The following is a 14,671-nucleotide window of genomic DNA, read 5'->3' on the forward strand; positions in this document are numbered from 1 at the left end:
AGTCAAAGAAGTTTGGCTACCATCAGCTCTCTCTAAAGAAATTATGCCTTCTTTTCATCATCCCCTGTCAATTTCCTTTTCATTCATTTTATTCTTACTGGCAGGGCTCCTGGTAAATGAATTTCACCTTTGAGAGGTTTTTTATGACTTCTGATCTAGACCCTGAGCCTCCAGCTTTCTTGGGCCTGTATCTAAAGTGGCAGTTTTGGGCAGATTAAGCGTATGCTAAAATAAAGAAATCAGTAAGCAGGTTAGACAGCTTTCCATGGTTGTTTTAATGATCACAAATACTGTAGCTAATTTAGATACAGCCATTACTAGTTATAGCTGCCAGCTCAGGAAGAGAGGTACTGACCAAAATGACAGAGTTGACTGATGGAGCAGTCATGAGTCTCCTGGCAGGAGTGTGCCAGCGGAAGAGAGGGAATTTCTTTGAAGAGGAAATTTACTGCTGTGTTCACAACAGGCTGAACAGGTTGAAGTAAGAATTAAGGGAAGAAAAAAAGAGAAGTCTCTCTCTTATAGTACAACCAGTTCAGAGGTGGCTCTTTCCACCAGGATGTGTGAGGAGAAGGTGACCAGAGAATGGCTAATGAATGTCTCTTCTGGCTGCACAGGAAAAGCAAGTTTTACAACTCCAGTAGTGTGAAGCTGGGTTGTGGAACTCAGTGCCATAAGAAATTAAGGTGAACAAAGTTATAAATGAGTTAAAAATGGAATTAGAGAGGTTCATGGAAGAAGGTGAAGGTTTCCATGGCAGCTATTAAACATAACTGTCCAAGATGGAGTCTGCTCATTCAAATTAACTTTAAATCCGTGATTTAACAGAAAGTGGGAGGAGTGTGCCCTAGTTTTAGACTCTTCTTTAACTGCCTCTGAGCCATGGTCAAAGACAGCATTCAGGATAATGGCAGGACTATTCCTGCAAGTTGGGGACCTTGGATTGTTTTCTCCAGAAATAGGAGATACACATTTCAGTGCATATTTCTATAGTTTTTAAAAGTTGCACTGAATGTTGCTTCTTATATTATATTATTCAGGCTCCTGTCTGTTTTAGGTAAGGAGATAATTCACAGATGTTCATTAGGAACTCACAGTGATCAGGGAGGTTGGATCTTTTACTGGAGTCCTCTAGTCTTCGAGCAGCTGTGCAAGTCTTGGGTAGGAATTATGTATTTATTGTTGCACACTCAACTTACAGAATGGATCCAAGTGATGCTTCAGTTTTGTATTTCTGGAAACTTCATGCTGCAGTGTTCTCTACTACTTTTCTGATGTCAAAATGATATCATAAGCAGCTTCAGTATGTGGCAGACAAGACAGATTTTTGCGTCACACACATAACTGCGTATCAGACAAGATAGACTGAATAGATTCTTCCTCTCTCTCCTTGATAACGATGATGTTTGGGGGGTTTTCTGTTGCATTCTTTTTTTTCTTTTTGATTTCATACTGGTACAGATAGAGGAATTTGGTTGAATACAGTCTTATTTAGATTTTGATTTCAGGTAATTAGGGAAGAAAAAAATACCAGAAATTACTTCTTACACAAATTCTTTTTATCTGTACCGTATTGATAAACGGCAGGCTCAGGCGTTTTTTTGGAATCAGTATGTTGGCGTGTACTTGAGGCTTATATTCCAGGTTTATGTCAGTATGTTGATTATTTCTGAAAAAAATTTGGCTGGTACATAGTGAATTATACTGTTGAGTTCTTCAGGATTGAAACAAACATTTACAAATACATCACAGTCCTTTTTCCACTGTTCTTTCATTTTTCTATTCTCTGTTTCTGGAAGGAGTAGTAACATAAGACTGGGGAGCTGGTGTGGATGGGATGGAATTTCTGGGAGAGAGATTAATTTCAGTATTGAAAGCAGATAACTATTTGATTTTACTTTAGATTATTAAAATTCTACTTGGGTTTCAAATCCTAGTGTATTTAGTAAAGAAAAAAAGCTAATGTCATTAGCATTTTCATTTATGGATAATTCTGGTTTGCGTTGTCCTTTCCCATGAGTAGTTTTAATATTGGTGCTATCTATTCCAGGACAAGAGAAAGCAAAGATTGCTTTTGGGTTTAGGGTTGGGAATTTACTTGAGCATGAATCCCCGAAGAGCAGAACCACTTGAGTTCTGTTTAGCACTACCTTAATTGGTTGAAATGTTTCAGGAGATAGATATTGTATAAAATATCTTCCATCATTTAGAAATGCATGTGAGATTATTTTAAGAGTATGAATTGTAAGAATTACCTCAGTTACTAGTTCACAATTTTTGAACTGTGGAAAAAAAATGCATAAGCTTTGGGATGAACGTTAGTTCTCTTTATAACTAACTGCAGTATTTTGAGATATGTACATAATTATTACTATATCTATACAGCATAACAACATTTCAGTGGAATTACTCTGGCTGTATACCTCTTTAGCAGGATATATGCCTTGATCCTGAACTCTTGGAAAATATTTTCTGGTTATATTAATAAGTACAGCAATACAGATTGTTAAAGCCCAGGGAAGCCGGTGTTTTACCTTTATTGCAAATCTGGTTTGCAAGTGAGTGCATATGATGACATGTACATCCTTTCCCTTCTAGACTTCCAGAAATCAACAAAAACTGTAATTAAATTTTGCTATTATAATCCACATTTTATATCTGTTTGAAGAGCAAAATCTAAATGAGTGAAGTCTGCAGATTCATAAGGTATAGGCTTATATTTCAGATTTGGTTCCTGAAAATATGTGCTTTTCCTGGAATAAGTTCCGAGAGGGTGTGCATTGGTCAGAAATAGGCACAAGTTCCCAAGCTCTAAAGATCTTAGTATTTCATAGCTCTTCCCATCTGGATTTCAGCCTAATTTGACACATATATTGTAGTTGACCTCAGACAGAATAATTCAGATGTTTGAACCTCTTAGATGTGTAGCCAAAAGCGAATTGTCTTCTTGCATGTATTTTTAAACATCTGCAAGCTGAGCTGGGAAGTAAAATGCAAATTCTAGGACTTGAAGATACCTGTGAGGTTATGAAAATCCCTTTGGGACTGTGGGGAATCCTGGGGCTTACGAACATGCTTTTTTCAGGCATGCTGTATTTAGAAATTTAGTATTTGCTTTCATTTCTCTTAACTGAAGTACAAATGACAATAGAAGTAGTTCATCAATAATTTAATAGTAAAGATAATATCTTTTGTTGAACCTTTTAATGCATATTCCATGAGGGCTAGAGGAATCATTTCCTGCAGTTTGTATTTCTGCTATGTTTGGATATAAGAATCATTTATTGTTCATGTATGCCCAAAAAGATTAATATTGTAGCCAGTTAATACCAGCGGAACTGTTTCTGTCAGTAGCTCTCTTTTACTCAGGTAAGTGCCAATATATAGACAAATGAGGTTTCCAGTATATGCAGAGGAACTCCCATGCCTTTTAGTTAGGAATAGGAAGGGGCTAACTTCCCAGCTCATAATCATATGATCATGTGGGGTTTAGGTGGGGAGTTTTGAGTTAGCACTTTCAAACTGTTGGCTAATATAATGATGTGTTCATTGTTTTAGCTTGATTACATGTTGCATATATATGTAAATGCCCTACTTCAGTTGTTCAGTAACTTTTGCTTGAGATAACGCATTCTCTGACCATGTTTCTCTAAAAGCAGTGTGGGAAAGCCTGCATTTCAGTAGGATGTCATACATCCACCAGTTGACCTTTGAGGGAGAATGGTATTTAAGCATTGATTTTTGAAATACTTACATTGTCTGTAACCACGGGTTTGATTCCAAGAAGGGATTGTTTGGTCCTTCACCACTATAAAGCCTATAGCATGGGCTCTGCTGAGGTGGTGATGTTTTTTTTTCTGTGGAGGTTGTTCTCTCAGCTACAAAAACACCATTGCTTTTTCTGTAATGGTAAGTTCTTGCTTTTAGCCAAACTCCTGTTCAGTCATAGGTTCATAATTTGGACCAACCCTCTTCTACCAGCCATCCTGAACAAAGTTGCTTTTCAGTGGTTGATGAAATGACTTGGTGCAGTGATGCACAAGCTAGTCACAAAGTCTTTGAAAAGTTGCAATCTGTTTTCAGGATCATTGTGAGCATTGACTAGAACAGTAAAAGATCTCTTGTGGTAAGGAAATTGGTGTGAGCCACAATGTTTTAGATGACTTTGCATCATGTGCTGTGATGCAACTAGAGTAGGTTCAAAACTTTCCTTACACTTGCTTAGCTCCAGTCTTGTAAAGTCCTTTGCTGTAAAAGCTGTTGTTTTGTGAAAGTGAACAAACCACACAGGCCCCTGCAAGTTTGTGAGTTGATATGGCATCCCCATACAGGATCTGCTGCCAGTACGAATCTGCAGACAAGACCAAACATCCTATCAGCTCTCCACAGCAATCCCTTTTCTTCTGAAGATCTTGTTTTGAAAAATAGACAAATATGTTAGTCTGGGATATTAAGTTTTCTTGGCTTTGATTTTTATCAGGAGAGTGGAGTGCATTGCTTGAGGAAGCAGTAGAAATTTCCATGTTTTGTATAATATTGGGGTCCTGTTTGTCTCCTCATCCTCAGCAATGAGGCATGCAGGAACTACTTCTTTGACTAGTCCCCTCATTGATCTTATTTCACTAAACAATATCTCATATCCTGGCAGTGATAACTGAGTGTGGTATCTTTTTCAGTCAATGGATGTGAGGAGCTGTGGTTATGATCTATTTCCCATCTGTGCCATGGGAATTAGCGGTCTTTCTCCCATGTGCCTCAGTAAAATGTTGGCCTTGAGCTTCAAAAACTTGAGGTGGAGAAAAAACAGAGAAATAACTTAGCTCCATTCCATAAAGCAAAATACCCAGCAAAAAGATCCAGATGGGAATCTGAGCATTAAAACCACCGTGTTTAGGAGTGGTGATTTGGTACCTCAGCAACCAGGAGTAGGAAGTGGCCTTAGCTGGTGTAATTTCAACTGAAGATGATAAGACTGTAGTATTTTTCTGAACCAGAAGAAATGTGTTAGAGAACGCCCTCAAATCCTTTTTTTATTAATCTTTTAAAATCCTGGTTTGAAAGGTGCCAGTGACTTTCAGGGATGCATACTGTCTGGGAAAGCAAAGGTCCTCTGAGACTGGCAGTTTTGTGGTGATGAGCTGAGAAACAGCTGCCTGAGCAGTGTTTCAGGAGAATGAAAACAAGGAGGGAGATCTGCTACAGCTTGTTTGCAGAGAACATCGGTGTGCTGTGGTTTTCCGAGGTTTTCTTCCCTTGTAATTGTGACACTTTTGATTAACTCTGAAGTTTTCGGTGGTGTCTCATTGCGAGATAAACTGAAGTGTAGAGCCTGTTAAAGACCTACTTCAGCTATTAAGTGAAGCTTAATCTGTAATGAGCTTGAAAGGAAAACGTTTCTTGGAAAAAAAAAATATAATTAATCAGGGGCTATCAAGTCAAGCTTTTATGTGAGTCTAAGTGTATTTGGCAGTGTGGCTGTTTTTGTGAGTTTATTTCTGTCATGTCTTAAACACTACACTTGTCACAAAGCAACTCCAACTGTGTCATTTCAAACTAGGATGTCACCTGTATTGTAGAAAACAACCTTTGTACTTCGTGCTTTTCAGGCCTTGCTGACAGAGCAGTAAAGCTACCACAAATCATCTTTCTCTCACCTTGTGCTTTCACTTCACAGATGCTGGGGGCTCGCTGAGCCGTCACTGACCCTCTGCAGCAAGACTGTGCCGAGCAGGAGGGCTGCAGTGAGCCTCTTCCTGCATCCTGCAGGAGCCTGGCACTGAGCGTGGCAAAACTCTCTGGGGGGTAACACAGGTGGGTGAAAAATGGGAGGGACATGTCTCCTTATTGATTTTGCATTAATGTTTGACACATAGAGTAGGGATAATATTCCAATTACCCTCAAGACACTCACCATTATACAAAATAAATGTCAGCGCTTGCCCTCCGTAGTGCACGCAGCCTTCTAACGCACGCACTTAATTTGAAGATTTCAGAATTTTAGTTTGTCCATTCCTTTCTCTTGGCAAAGTACAATTAATTAGTATGTCCTCAAATAATAATTAAAATGTAATCTCAGGGCTTTTTTTTCTGCTCCTTGCTGTTTTTGGGAGCGTTAGAGCAAGAATAAATGTCCAGGCTTGTCAACAAGGTTAAATGCTTAGGTCGGATCCGTCCTGTTTTCTCCTGTTCTCTGCTGCACTTCTCCTCGCATCTCTTAGCCTTTCTGTTGAGTTCTTAGTAAAGGACCAGTTTCGGAGAGTCAGTACTGGACAATGCTGATGCTGAGCATAGATTAATTTCTGATAAATCATGAGTCAGTGATTGGACAAAACATGACTCTCGGGCCTCAGATTTGGAGATATAGTTCTTATTTGTTTTTTTTAAAACAATTCCTATATTTTTCTCAAATTTGTTTTCTAAGCTACTAAGATTGCACTTGGGTGCAAGCTTTTGTAATTTTATTGCCTGTGAATGGTGCAGGTTTCATAGCTAGAGACTGAAATCACTTTTTAGTCCAACAAAGGTGCACAGAAAAAAAGAGAGAAAGATACTTTCGCATTCTACTTTGTCAGAGTAGGAAGGTTGTAGTGTGGGAACTCTCTGAGATTTGCAGAGAAAAGTTTTGTTCTTTTTTTCAGTCTTCTGCTGAGAATAGCGACTGTAAATGTCATTGTGGAGAACACCATCCACTGACACATGGGGAGAAATAGCTAATTAACATATTTTTTTGCCTAGAGAAATAATCTGAATAATGTGAAATAATTTGATAGTGGCTATTCTGAACCCAAAAGGCAGGACTGGAAATGACCAGGGTGTGAGCTTTCTATGGTGATTGAAATCACCCAGACAAGCGGGACCTGTGCAACTCATGCATGTAGATAGTATCTTCTGGGATGAGAACTTGATTTTTCATTGTATATTTTCTGGAGCTGTTTCTGCCTTTCAGTGGTCTTTAATTTCTTATAGACTAAAAAAAATAAAAAATAAAAAATAAAGGTATAAATTATCTTAGGAAGAAACTGTAGAGATACCAAATCAGCTGCTTGAAATAAATAAATTCTTTTTAGGAAACACAGAAATACTCACTTGTTTACTTAAACAGCAGCTGCTTTGTGGTCTCTGTGCCTAGTCTTGGGCAGGTAATATATTCAAGGCTTAAAGAACAAAGAGGTGTAAGCTTCATCTCTTCTCCTTTTATTCTTTTGAATTACTATACAGTAATGTATGTAAGTGGCTTCTTTTGCTCCCTTAATAACTACCTACTTTCCTTGCTGTGTTTTCTTGCATAGGATCACAGATGACTACATATCTACTTCAGTGATATCAGAAATGGACTAGATAATGTTAGATTTCTATAATGAGATATCTCCAAAGTATGTAAAAAAAAAAGGGGGGGGGGGGGGGGGAGAAGAGAAAGATTACAATTTTTATGCTTGAAGAAATATAATACTGATTACAAACTAGGGCAGTGGAGAGGTATTGCTTAAAACTGTGTTAGTATTTCATATCTTAATTTTAAAATGGTACCACAACACATTGCACAAAAAAAAAAAAAATAAAGGAAATAAAAATTGACTTTTTGCTGTGTACCATTTTCAGTGTTCTTTGATTCATAAATATTTTAATTTCTTCCCTAGTAATCTGCCAAATCTAGAAACACATTCCATTATTCACAGTAAGTTGCTGAGCTTGATTTTAACTGGATATTACATTAAAAGTATTATTTATTTTTTTACTGACAATATGCTGGTGTGAATTGTAAACCAAGTTAATTGAATTACATTTTTCTATTACTTACTCTGTCAAACACATAAACTTTTTTCAATAGGATAGAAAATGTATTTTAACTTTCAGTAAGAAAGACAGACTCTTGCCCATTTTTTACTTAATGACACTTTTTTATTCAAATATTTTTTAAGAAAAGAAAATGAAGATTATTTAATGTTTTGGGTTTTTTTTTCACCAAGGACAACAACACTGAGAAGAGCAGAAACTTCATGAGGAGTACATTTCTCTGTTCTTAGGAGATGCAAATACCATTTGTTTTATCATGTTAACAAAGTTCTCATGTTGTGGAATATAGTCTGTTTATAGGTTCTGGTACAAAAAATTATTTTGAGATGCAGTTAAAGAAGTAAGCCTGTAATAGTTTATTATGTGAATTCCCATTGCTCGTTCCTATTGTGTGGGTAATGACTGGGGCCGAGAGTGAAATGAAATTCCCCACTGGGTAGATATACACCCATTTATTACTGCTTCTCTGGGTACCGAGTTATAGACTATATAGACTATATATACTATAGATACTGAGAACCTCCATAAGTTCTTAGCCTTTGACTCTGGATGAGTGAGGTCATTCCATGACATAAATCGCCTCCAAAGAAAAGCTCCTCTTCAGAAAGAGTTGTTGAAAGACTGTGGCCACATTATTAATAAAAAGCAGAGGTAACACAGAATCCCTGATGTCTCAGGATGATGTGGTGAGACTTTGACTTGTCCCACAGGAAGCGGTTTTATTTTACTTATTTTCTTCCAACAAGTTTTGGATTTACTGTGTTGCCACAGGCAGCTGCAATGCTTTCAGGTATTGAGTACAAAATGGAAATAGCAACTCTACAGTTGATAAGTTGTTGGAAATGTTTAGTGCCACAGCATGGCAAACCTACTTGGAATGTGTTATCTCTAACATACATTTCTACTTTGTAGTACATCTGCTCAGGCTTCCTGGGCAGCTTTAACTAGTAAGGAATAACGTGCAGGCATGCTCATGCTCTGGTAATGTCACAGTGCTGGCTATACATTATGGGGAAATACTGAGGGCAAGTGTCAAATGAGGATAATATTGCTTCAGTGAAAAAAGTCACTGTTGCTAATCGCTAGTGACAGACTTTGAATTGGTGAAGGGTATATAGTCAGGGGCTCATTGTTTCATTAATGACCAATGACATAATTCAGTAATGTCATTTAAAATTAATACTTAATAAGAAATCACCTATTCTTAACACATAATAACATCCCTATTATTCCAATGATACAGATTCCATGGTCAGCATCCCAGCCTTGGGGACACTAGCTAGAAAGTTTGGCTGGTAATGTATAACAAGAGCCAGAGGAGCAAAGCCACCTAACCTGTGTGAGATATGAGGAGCAAGGGAATCCCTCTGATCTGTTAGATCCCTATTGCTCACAGTTCACTGTCACTGTCTCTTTCAAAAGGAACCACTTATCTTCATAATACATTGCACTTCTTTATATTTCTTTCTTAACGGACGTAAATTTTTTCAGGTGTATGAAAACATGATGTTTATTTTTGTGACCCCTGGTTTTGAATAGCAACTAAGAATGTTTATGTGAAATGTCCAACAACCTACTAAATACGTAGCTAATGAAACAATAATCTTTACAAACAATATGTATTGGATAGGTGATGAAATGATGTAAAGGTAAGTCACACCACAAAAAGTGCAAAATTTAAGTCAATGAGGTTTGGGGTCTTTTAATTTGTTCAAGTGGCTTTAAGTTAGGCAGATACATATTTTTATTGTCCATTTGAGAGCTTTATTAGGAAAAACTGCTGAGGCACAGTTGTAGTTTAAAACCAGTAGCACTCAGCAAGTGTTAAGTGCAGCAGGCAAGTGTATTTGTGTATTTTGGCAAAGAAGAGGATAACTTCCTTCTTCATTGTTAACTTATGGAAGTTAACAGTGTGTTTACAGTTGCATATCATACTTTAGTTAGTCTGTGGCTTTCATGCAAGTCCAAAGAAAGTCAACCAGGAGGATCAGCATTCCAGAAAAATGGAAAAAAAAAGACCACAATTTGCAAGAATTATTCTGTTGAAGAAAAGATAAAAGGTTTAGAATCAAGTACATGAAAGGTTGCTGCAAAGAGGAAAATAATAAACTGTCCTCTTTGTCTGTGGGGAGCAGCACAAGAATAATAATGCACTTAAATTGTAGTGAGGGAGATTTAAATTAGACATTAGGGAAAACTTTATAAATGTAAGGTTGGTGAAGGACAGCAGGTGATTTATTAGAGATGCTGCAGCATCCCTGGTGTCAATTTTGGGAATGAGTTAGGGAAACATCTGGAAGACCCAGGTTATTGATCCTTGTTGGGAGCAGAGGGGTGGTGAGATGGCTCCTGACATCCCTACCCTCCCTGCCTTGCCCAGCTTTTTTAATATGCAATGAGGTTAGAAGCTCTGAACTGCTTTGTTACCCTGGACTGTTTTATGATTCTATGACTTATTTTACCCTTGTTAGGGTATAAGATAAAGTTTTAATATACTTTTCACTGGCAAGTTTCCATAGCTTTCTTTTCCCAAGACAGGTGTTGAGAGAATAGTCAAATCCAAACAAGATTTGGATGCAGTATGTCTATTTAACACTATTTAAACCCTGGTTTTCTGTAATTTGTCAGTAGTCTTTGTTCATAACTTGTAAACAAAGTATTTTTTTCTAATAATTTGAGACAAAATTCACATATTGTTATTGTGTAAAATTGAACATCAGAAATTTATGGCTTAAGTTCTGTTTAAGGGAGATTTGCTGAAATTAACTAAAATGGTGATTGCAAAGTGTCCCTTTTTTATATGTATATAGAAGCATAAACAAAGTCCCTTTTATTTGGAGTCTACATGGCATTACATCCTTTTCCACATTGATTTAAACTTTTGTTCTCCAGAAAAGGTGTTATTTACAGTAAAATCCTACGGTATTCAAAGTAATATAATGTGTCTGGTCACAGCTGATGAAGACATTGTTTTCTAGAATAGATGGTAAAGTTCATTGGAGCATTAAAAGAGGGTATTCTTGGTATCTCATATGCAGATACAGTCTAGACACTTGAATAATCAGCAGTCATTAGAATGTCTGCCTGTAAGAATACCAGTGTTGATGGTGAGAAAATGCTCATCCTCTTTTTTCCCTGTTTTTCTTAGCATCTGACCTTTCATGCTTAGATACTAATTTGCCCTAGTTGTAATTTGTCTTTTTATTTCTTCTTTTTGTTTCAATTCAAGAGCTGTAACAGGAAAATAGTATTGAAGCCCTACTGATGTGTTTTCATTGAATAATAACAGAAGTTAACTGACTGATATGCAGTCCTAATTAGTTTTATTTACAGCATTGGAGATTAGAAAAGCACTTTCTAAAATAAATCAAACCATTGTTTTCACAACTGCTTATTCCAGTGTGCTTTTAGATTTGGAAAAAGATCAATGCAAGTTCTATCAATATTTTTTAATTAGGAAAAAATTTAATTGTGATCTCAGACTTCAAATAGATACATGGTCTTTCTGAGTACTAAAATGGTGGCATAGGTGGCTCCTGCTTCTCTTAAGTCTCTTCTTTGAAAAGCACAATTAAAAGTGTGTTTTTGTTGCTATGTCCACCACATATTAGTTCTGCAGGAGTTTTAAAGGGAGAATTTGCTTTCTGTCCAACAAGATGGGTCTGAAGTGCGACACATGAGAGAAAATATATTCTAGTGGGTTTTTAATAGATTTAGAAAAAAATACTGTTTGTCTTACAGAAACAAGTAAAGGGCCTCCTGTGACACATAAGATTTTGTAAGCACACTGAACTGGCAATCAGCTAATCTCTAGTGTCAGAACGATATCAGTAATTGGATCCCCTATGAAACAGCAGGAGTCAGTGGTGGGTGGATTGTTTCTTTGCAGTACAATGCAGGCAGCTGAGTTCTCTGTGCTCAGCTGTGAGGTTGTGGGAGCATGATTGCCACAGTACCAGGAGAATTGAGGCAGGTTTTTAATTACTGCTTTATTGAATTATTTGGTGTTATTTCTTGCAAGTGCACAGTGAAGCACCATGTGAGAATACTAATTTCTATTCAGTTAATCATGGGTGGTGTCACTTCCGCTGCATGCTTGTAGCCTGCTTGTGTCTTAGTTTTGTATTATTCATGAGAGATACCACTTTTACATTTCTATGGTTAACATAGGTAAATTTTTGAATCAGAAATAACATTATTAATGTGCTTGTGATACTATGATTGAAAGTCACAGGAGAGATTTCAGCTTTACAGGGTACCTCCATGGGAATGCCTTGTTGTTTGAGAACAAAACCAACCCAAAATGTAGAAGGCAGAAATAAGAAAGGATTTTATTTTCTGTTGTTTGTAATACATAGACCTGTTTTGACTCAACTAATTATCAGAAGTCCTAGTTCTGCTGTGATTATTTTCACCAAGAGCAATAACTCCTACCAGACATATCCTGATATTTTGAAAGAGTGGTTTAAATATGTGTATGTATGGGGTTTTGCATCTATTTGATGTTTAAGTTAATTTTGCAGACAGCCATAGATGTAAGATGCTCTTTCTCTTTTAACTGCCTCAGTCCATACTTCTGCAAAATAGTACAGCATATTTTTCAAGCCATTTAGGTCCCTAAAAGGCTAACTTTGTAATCACTAAAGTGCCAAATAAAGCCAAGCCTTTGAAATTGTATAAACAAATGGTTATTATCATATAATGTATTTAGCATGACTTGAACAATAATTTCAAGCTTTTGAAGTTGATTTTTTTCTCCCCAGGTATGACATAATTTCCCCTCCCCCATCAACTGCAACTGTTATTGGTGCTTGAATGAGCCAAAATACTTGGAATCTGTTTTTCTATCTTGTGCTAAGCATGGAAGACCTCAAAGTTAGTCCCTATTCCATTAAGCAGAATTGGAAATGGAGAATATCTCTGGGGGGAATATATATAGGTGGGAAATAGGGAATATATAGGCAGGGGAATACATAGAAGGAGCATTTTAAAATGGGGTTTACTTATAATTGATGCTTATGTGTTCTACATGCATACTCTTTTAATAACTTTTTAAGAAATTATTGTATTTTTAGTGTTTATCCTCATTCTCAGTGTCACTTGATTTGTTACTTTGCAGATCAGAACCAAGCAAATGGAGGGAGAACAGTGCTGTTCAGCCTTCTCAGCCATTTGCCATTGCTCTATGCTCTGTAACTACAGTAAACTGCTGTTTCATGCAGTTAAAGCAGGATTAAAACTGGCTTTATAAAGAGATCAAGGAAGGATGGTTTAAAGCCAGTAAGTTTTAATAACATTTCAGAGAAAGAAAAACTTTGATCTAACTGGGCATAGAAAAGCAGGGAGTTTCTTCAAGACATCATTGCAAAGAGGAATCACCAATTTTTGTAGTACTTATTCAGCTACTCAGCCCTATTATTTGTCCTTCGTTTTGTAAAGTATATCTTTTATCTTTGAACTTACTTGCTTTTCTTCCAAGAACTGTTTCACAGAAGTTACTTCATTAAATGAAAGTATTTACTATTGGTGAGCTCAAATCAGTTTTGTCTTTTCTGTCCTAATCTAGCTAAATAATGATAATAATAATTATAATAATAATTAAAAAAGAAGGTGTATTGGCCTAATTTGATTGTCTAATGAATGCTACAGAGAAGTGAAGTCTCCTCTTGCAGAGTTCTTAAATGTCTGACCATGACTCTACCCTAGCTTTCCTGGGGTGTTAGCCCTGGGGCATTCATTCAGAAATTGGTTTGGGGTTTTTCCTCTTTCTGTTCAAAGCTGCTGTTCTGGTCGACACGCACACTGTTATGTTTTGGGATTTTTTTTTTACGTTGTTTCCAAACCTCCACTTCCTGCCATAATTTCCCCAGTCTTAAAATTTTTTCTCCCCTACGTTAAGCGAGTTTTCTGTGAGAAGGCATTATGTGCAGGATTTAGCTGCAGACACTTTTCACTACTCTAAATGAGTACTGCTTTTCCAGCTTATTTTGGCAGATAGAGCAAAGTGATAAGATCGCTACGTGGGAAAGTTGGGCAAATACATCAGTGCTGTACTTGGCACTGATATTTTTCCAAATGCCCCATTTTCTTGGTTATCTTTTTTATATTCCACATAGTCCCAGTCTTACAGTTTCAGAGTCTTAATGAGATCCCAGCTTGTTGGTTAGCACTTCTCTGTAGATATTTTTTCAACCACATTATAGAAAGGGTAGTTTCCTTCTCTTTATTTTCTTTATGTGAGAAATGCCATATAGGTTTTACTTTACTTTGCCCAAATACACATCTTTTCACCTGCTGTTCCAGTGGCTTGGTGTGCAGTGAGACAGCTTCTTGGTTCTTAGTGCTGGGTTGCTCTGACAGGCTGTGTTGACTAATTGGTCTCTGCCATTTTCTTGATCTTTACCTCCTTTTTCTTGCTTTCCTAGTTAGAGCAGAGCCTCGCTGAGAACAACCCACAGGAAAGCGCTCTCCTTGAGTTTCTGACAACCACCTTGTCTCTTGCTTGGTGCTATTATTAACAAAGCAAAAGCAAAAGTCCTCATGTGGGCTTCCTGAGAGTAGTGAGGAGTCAAACTGTGAATTAAACATCTTTTGCCTACATGTCAGCTAAGAAACAGCTGAGTGATGTTCGAGGCACAGATTGATAGGCTTTTTAAGGTCACCAGAAACTAACTTTTAAGGTTTTGTTGCTGTTTCTTTTAAAGGAAATAAAAAAGGAATAATATGATGTCATATTTAATAAGGTAATAGTCCTGACAACTGACTCACAAGGCAGGCATTTTAGAAGTACCCTACTCCATTCTCACACACTGTATATAATTTATAGAATCCTTCTTTTTTTTCAGATTAAGTCCATATAGAAATGGATAGCATTATC

At 36.9% G+C, this 14,671-nt stretch overlaps 1 long non-coding RNA gene across 1 annotated transcript in view; it reads left to right on the plus strand.

Moving 5' to 3' along the window:
• LOC134159862 (uncharacterized) overlaps window positions 1-14,671 on the plus strand; it is a 67,030-nt gene that overhangs the window by 12,184 nt on the left and 40,175 nt on the right. Inside the window, exon 2 of the long non-coding RNA XR_009963332.1 lies at window positions 5,675-5,811. This is a non-coding gene — a long non-coding RNA (uncharacterized LOC134159862). The remainder of the gene's footprint in view (window positions 1-5,674; window positions 5,812-14,671) is intronic.

The sequence above is a fragment of the Pezoporus occidentalis genome, unplaced genomic scaffold (genome assembly GCF_034315485.1).
Source record: "Pezoporus occidentalis ecotype Australia unplaced genomic scaffold, CSIRO_AGI_Poc_V1 ctg152, whole genome shotgun sequence".
NCBI lineage: Eukaryota > Metazoa > Chordata > Aves > Psittaciformes > Psittacidae > Pezoporus > Pezoporus occidentalis.